The following is a 6,001-nucleotide window of genomic DNA, read 5'->3' as shown; positions in this document are numbered from 1 at the left end:
CATCACAACCTTCTGTATTTCTAGCTTAAACTGAGATGGCGCTTTCACACACACCAGATAACACACTTTCAATGTCGTTTGCGACGTCACCCCAGAGTAGGAAACGACTGGTGCTTGCGCCTTTACCTTTTTAATGTTGTTTGCAACTGGATTTTACTGTGAGGGATGCAAAATCCACTAGCAAACCGTCACTGAAGTGGATTGAAAGTGCATTATTTAGCATGTGTGGAAGCGTCAATTATGTCATCTCCGGAGAAGGAGTCGTCGGTGTATACAGGAGAACGGGACACCCCACTGTTGAGGGTAAAACAAAACATGCTGCTTGTTCCTTCCAGGGAATCAAAACCAGATCAGCGCTCAAAATTTAACCCAAATATCAGCTTTTTTAAAAAAAGATGAAAAACTCTGGAATGATCAGAGAAGCAAAGCACCCCACAGCAACACAATTAGACAAATTTAGAAAGAAAACCCTCTTGCGATTCAGCCATGGTATATGGGAAGTGGGGGAGATTTACTTGGCCCTGCACAGGGATTTATGCAGCTTTGCACATGTGTTTTCTTAGCCCATCAAATCCTCAGAGCACAAGGGACAACTGAGTGTTAAGCAGAAGACTGAACTGCTCTTGGAAGGACTTGCTGGTGTGTTACAGCAGGAAGGCAAGTTACCCTGGGTCAGAATGACCACCAGATGCCTTGGTTGGCGCTGGTAGAAGGTGTCTTGGCTTGCTGACACAAAGGTTTTGGAGCAATTTGCTCTGCTTGATGCCTTTCTGCAGCATGTATGTTCTGCTGGTGATGCCCACAGGTGAACGGACAGGGTGGCTGGCAGGGCGGGCCATGGCCCTTTTGGTCTGCCAGTCTCACCCATGGCCTCTAAAGAGATGCATAAGCCTGTATCAGTTTCCTCTTGCAGACATCTGACAGCTTCACTTCTGCCGCCGCTCTCCTTTGCAGGCGTTTCCTCTGCAACCAGGCCATCTTTCAATTCAGCTGGTGTTTGTGTCAAGCATTCGGTTCAGTTTCATAAACACTCAACATCTTTACTTCCCTTCTTGCCCTCTCTAAAGGATGTTAAAATGAGGTGGGAGCTAGAGAAGAGATCCCTTTTGAAAGAGGAAGGCCATGCACCTCCTGCAAACAAGGCGGCACCCTTCTCTAGCAGGTTCTTGTTCCCTCAGGGACAGGCTGCTGATCCTCCTTCCATGACCCCTTTGGCCCATAATGTACTAAATGTATGTACAAAAAAGCACAGGGAAATTCAGTCCAAGGAAAGGAAGTACAGATATGAGGCACAGAATCTGGCTCTCAGAGAATGATGTTCAGTCTTTTTTAAATGCAAGTTTCTGTCAAGGCCCCCCAGTAGTTCAGGAAATCACACAGTAGTTCAGGAAATCACACATAAAGGCAGGTTTATTTCACAGACCACCTTGAAGGCAAAACAAGGTTTTGCTAAGACTGACATCTTCAGTCAGAGTCCCACCTTATATAGGATAGCATAACCGTTATACTTTAAAGCAAAATGTGGGAACGCAAAGCAGGAACTTTTGGTGGGCCCCCTGCCCTCCAAAGTCTTGGAAACACAGGTGCTTTCTAATCAGCTTCTGGTTTAGAGTCTGGCCTTGAGACATGCTGGACGGTGGAAAGGCTTTGAATATGTTGTGCAGATAAGCGAGGCCTAGCATGGGGAAGCAGTGCAAAACTGTTGTGATTGCATTATAAATCATGGCATTATACACTGCATTATAAATCATGGCAAGACTTGACAGTTTCTAGCCCTCATGGCTCTGAAGATATACACAAATATATGGGCGTAGCCTAATGATATCTCAGAAGACGAAGTAGATGACTTCCGTTGGCAAAGGACAAAGCCTCCATGCCCCATATACTTCTGTGACACTCCGCATGACTAACAAAGCAGAATAAAATTATGCAGATTAAACTACATTAACAAATTATGAAAAGTTATGAATTCCACCTATTAATCACTCTTTGAGTGAAGAAGTACCGGTACTTCCTTTTAACAGTTCTAACCCACTGCTCAGCAATTTCATTGAATGTCCACAAGTTCTTGTATTGTGAGAAAGGGAGAAAAGTACTTCTTTCTCTAACTTCTCTATCCTGTGCATAATCTTGTAAACCTCTATCATGTCACCCCCTCAGTTGAAGTTTCTCCAAGCTAAAGAGCCCCAAGCGCTTTAACCTTTCTTCATTGGGAAAATGTTCCAACCCTTTAATCATTCTAGTTGCCCTTTTCTGCACTTTTCCCAATGCTATATCTTTGAGGCGTGGTGACCAGAATTGTACACAGTACTCCAAATAAGGCTGCACCATCAATTTATACCGGGGCACTATGACACTAGCTGATTTGTTTTCAGTTCCCTTCCTAATAATTCCCAGCCGAGTGTTGGCCTTTTTTTTTACTGCAGTCACACACAGTCTTGACATTTTCAGTGAGTTATCTTCCATGACCCCAAGATCTCTCTCTTGGTCAGTCACTGCCAGTTCACACCCCCATCACTTCACTATACTTCTGTTGATACAGCCCAAAATTGCATTGGCCTTTTTAGCTACTGCATCACACTGCTGACTAGGGATGGGCATGAACTGAACCACAAATCATGATTCAAGCTAAAAAATGACTGATTTGTGGTTCGCTCTGAACTGGTTCATCTGATCTTGCTGCTCCCAAGCCTGAAAACGAACCAGCCTTTCTTCATGGCATGTCATTGGGTTCATGTTTGCGTCATTTTTCCAGATAACCTGACACTGGCATGATTCCCCAGCCCCTGTGCTTCTGGTCAGTTTTCAGTGAAATGACTAGATGCCGCAGCTCTGTTTTCCCCAGCCCCTGTGCTTCTGGTCAGTTTCCAGTGAAATGACTAGATGCCGCAGCTCTGTTTTCCCCAGCCCCTGTGCTTCTGGTTAGTTTCCAGTGAAATGACTAGATGCCGCAGCTCTGTTTTCCCCAGCTCCCTGCACCTGGGATAGGTGGATAGGTGTTTTTAGCAAACGGACCTATAGTGACATCAGTACAGGGCTGGGGCACGTGTGCTATGACTTAATTTCTTTCCCCTCTCTCCCTCCAAGTTATGTCTGATCCCAAGACCCTTGGACTAGCTTCTGAACAAGGGCTCCCCAGGGCTGGAGCAAGGCAATAGCAGCAGGCAGCACAGACGCTGCCGGGGTGAAGGCTAGTGGTGGTGGGGGGAGAGCAGTGTGGAAGAAGAGAAGGTGGGGGTCAAGCCAGGGCGGATCCAAGCGATCAAAAAAAGGTAAAGGTAGTCCCCTGTGCAAGTACCAGTCATTTCCAACTCTAGGGTGACGTCGCATCATGACATTTTCATGGCAGAGTTTTTATGGCGTGGTTTGCCATTGCTTTTCCCAGTCATGTATACTTGCCTCCCTCCCGCAAGCTGAGGACTCGTTTTACCGACCACGGAAGGATAAAAGGCTGAGTCAACCTTGAGCTGGCTACCTGAACCCAGCTTCCGCCGGGATCGAATTCAGTTCGTGAGCAGAGAGCTCAGACTGCAGTACTGCAGCTTTACCACTGATCAAATCCTGCCTTAAAAGCCAGGCTTCCTGCCAAGGCCCTCCCCCCTCCCCCCCGGGTGTATTTCATGTCCAAAGAAAAGTTGGCAAAAAGTAATGCAGAGGGAGAGACAGGAGAACAGGCCGGAAGGGGGAGGGGAAACAGATCAGGACCCTAAAGGGCCAGAGTGGGGGACACTGTCTCTTTCCCAAGGGAGAAGTTTGTGTGGGCGGAGGCACTAAGCCTTCAAATCATACCACACGAATCACAGGGCTGTCTTTGAATCTCCTTTCTGGCCCTCAGTGACTTTCAAGGCCAGTCCAAGTTATTCATCACCCCAGGCAAGACCCGCCCATCCCCTCCTGGGCCCATGGCAGAACCAGAGGAGAGGCAGGGGCTGCTATTGGAGGGCGGGGCTATCCTTGTTAGGGGCTAAAAAATAAATCAACCCTGGTGACTTTGCACTCTTGTCTTCCAAGGGGTCAGAATGCTCCCCACTGCAAGCTGAGCCTCTGTCGCAAGAGGCTGCCTCCACACCAGCCCTCCATGTTCACTGAAAGGAGGCCTTTCAATGACTGCATGAGAGTCCAGGCACACGTCTTGGGGGAGGGAGGGAGGCATGCTTCTGGGTGGAGCCCCCTCCCCCCCACGCTTATGGGAGCCTCATAGAAATGTTTGCCCAAGGGACCAAAAGGGTTGGGGCTGGGACAGGAACTCCATGCTCCTGACCCCAATCCTGCTGCAAAAGGCGACTGTGGCACCTTTCAAAGAGGGGCTGGGGCTCCACCCCCCCCCCCCCATGAGAAGCCTCTGCCAGGCCCCTCTCTAGGCTGGGGAGAGACTAGCCCCTTTGCACCTCCTCAGGATGGGTCTTGCTCCAATGGGACTTCTGACTGCTCCCTGCAGATGCCGCCGGATGCTCTTGCACATGCAACACAGCCCACGTCCCAAAGCACAGTGGCAAACTCCTGAACAGACACTCAGTAAGTGGTGTGCGTGTGTGGAGGGGAGGACAACAGACTTCCCCCTGGCTGTGACAGGGAGCAGGATACCCATCCTAGCATGGCCAGTTGCAAGTGTGTGCCTCCCTACACACCTTGTGGCTGGAACAGCTCTGCTACCGCTGTTGGCTCGCGCCGCCATATGTCAAGAACCTTGCCATGATTATTGCATACGGTAATGTATCTTTCTTTTGCTCATCACTGCCGCTTCATCCCCCTTGCTAGGCCTCGCTTATCTGTGTAACGTTTTATTCAAGCACTTTCCACCGGCCAGAGCATGGTCTCAAGGCCAGTCGCTGAACTAGACACTGACTAGAAAGCACCTGCGTTCCCAGGACTATGGGGGGCGGGGAGTTAATGGTACTGCCAAAAAGTTCCCGCCTTGTGCTTTAAAGTATAACAGCTATGTTATCCAATATAAGGAGGCCCATAAGAGGAGACGTTAGTCTTAGCAAAACCAGGTTTTGCCCCCAGGTCTGTCTGTGAAATAAACCTGCCTTCGTAAATGGACTGTGTGATTTCCTGAACAACCGGCGGGTCTTGACACCATAATGGCAGCCCATGGCCAAGAAGCAAAACGCTTTTGCTGTGAGCAGGGCTGGCTTCAGGGTAGCCTCAGGGCCTGGCGCTTCTAGTGGGGCCCACCGCTGATGCTGCCCTTGCCTACTGTGAGTGGGTCGCCACCCCTGTGCCCAGCTGTGCCCATCGCCACCAGAAAAGGCTGCAGGCAGCGCTGGTGGCTGCAGAGGTGGGCGGGCTTGTGCAGGCCAGGGCCTGGCGCTTCTGTGCAGATTAAATTATAAAAATTTTAATGACATTGACTGGTTTTTAAATGATGTTAAATCTAAAGTTTATATTTGTTAAATTTAAGTTTTATATTTATCATTGTATGTTTATGAAATGTTGTTAGCCGCCCTGAGCCTGCCTAGGCGGGGAGGGTGAGATATAAATAAAATTTTATTACTATTATTATTATTATTAGGCCTTTTCTCAGGCTTTGCATGAGAGTCCAGGCAAACTTCTGGAGGGAGGGAGGCTGAAGTTAACATCCTTCTTCAGTTGAAGTACTTCTGATTTGAACCAGAGCGGAGTAAAGCAATACCCATCACTTCACGTGATCTGCATACTATACCTTTGTTGATGCAGCCCAAAATCGCATTGGCCTTTTTAGCTGCTGCATCACACGCTGCTGACTCATGTTCAGCGGATGGTCCACCAAGGCCCCTAGATCAAATATGCATCATTTATACAGGCCTCAGAATCTGTACTGTTCTCACACAGAATATTTTTAGCAGGGGACCCTGGCTATGTGTGTTGAATTTGCCAGTTCCATTTTCCCCTCGTCATAACACCAGGTGGGTGGGGGGAGAGCCTTAGGCCAGCCACTCTCCCCTTAGCCCAGGCTCATAACTCCTAATTTTGGGGCTCACTGATGTGCAACCTTCAGCGTACTCAGACAGACACGGCC

Source organism: Heteronotia binoei, chromosome 15 (genome assembly GCF_032191835.1).
Source record: "Heteronotia binoei isolate CCM8104 ecotype False Entrance Well chromosome 15, APGP_CSIRO_Hbin_v1, whole genome shotgun sequence".
In the NCBI taxonomy this organism is placed as follows: Eukaryota; Metazoa; Chordata; class Lepidosauria; order Squamata; family Gekkonidae; genus Heteronotia; species Heteronotia binoei.
The sequence above is the reverse complement of the archived record's forward strand: the minus strand, read 5'-3'. Positions refer to the sequence as shown.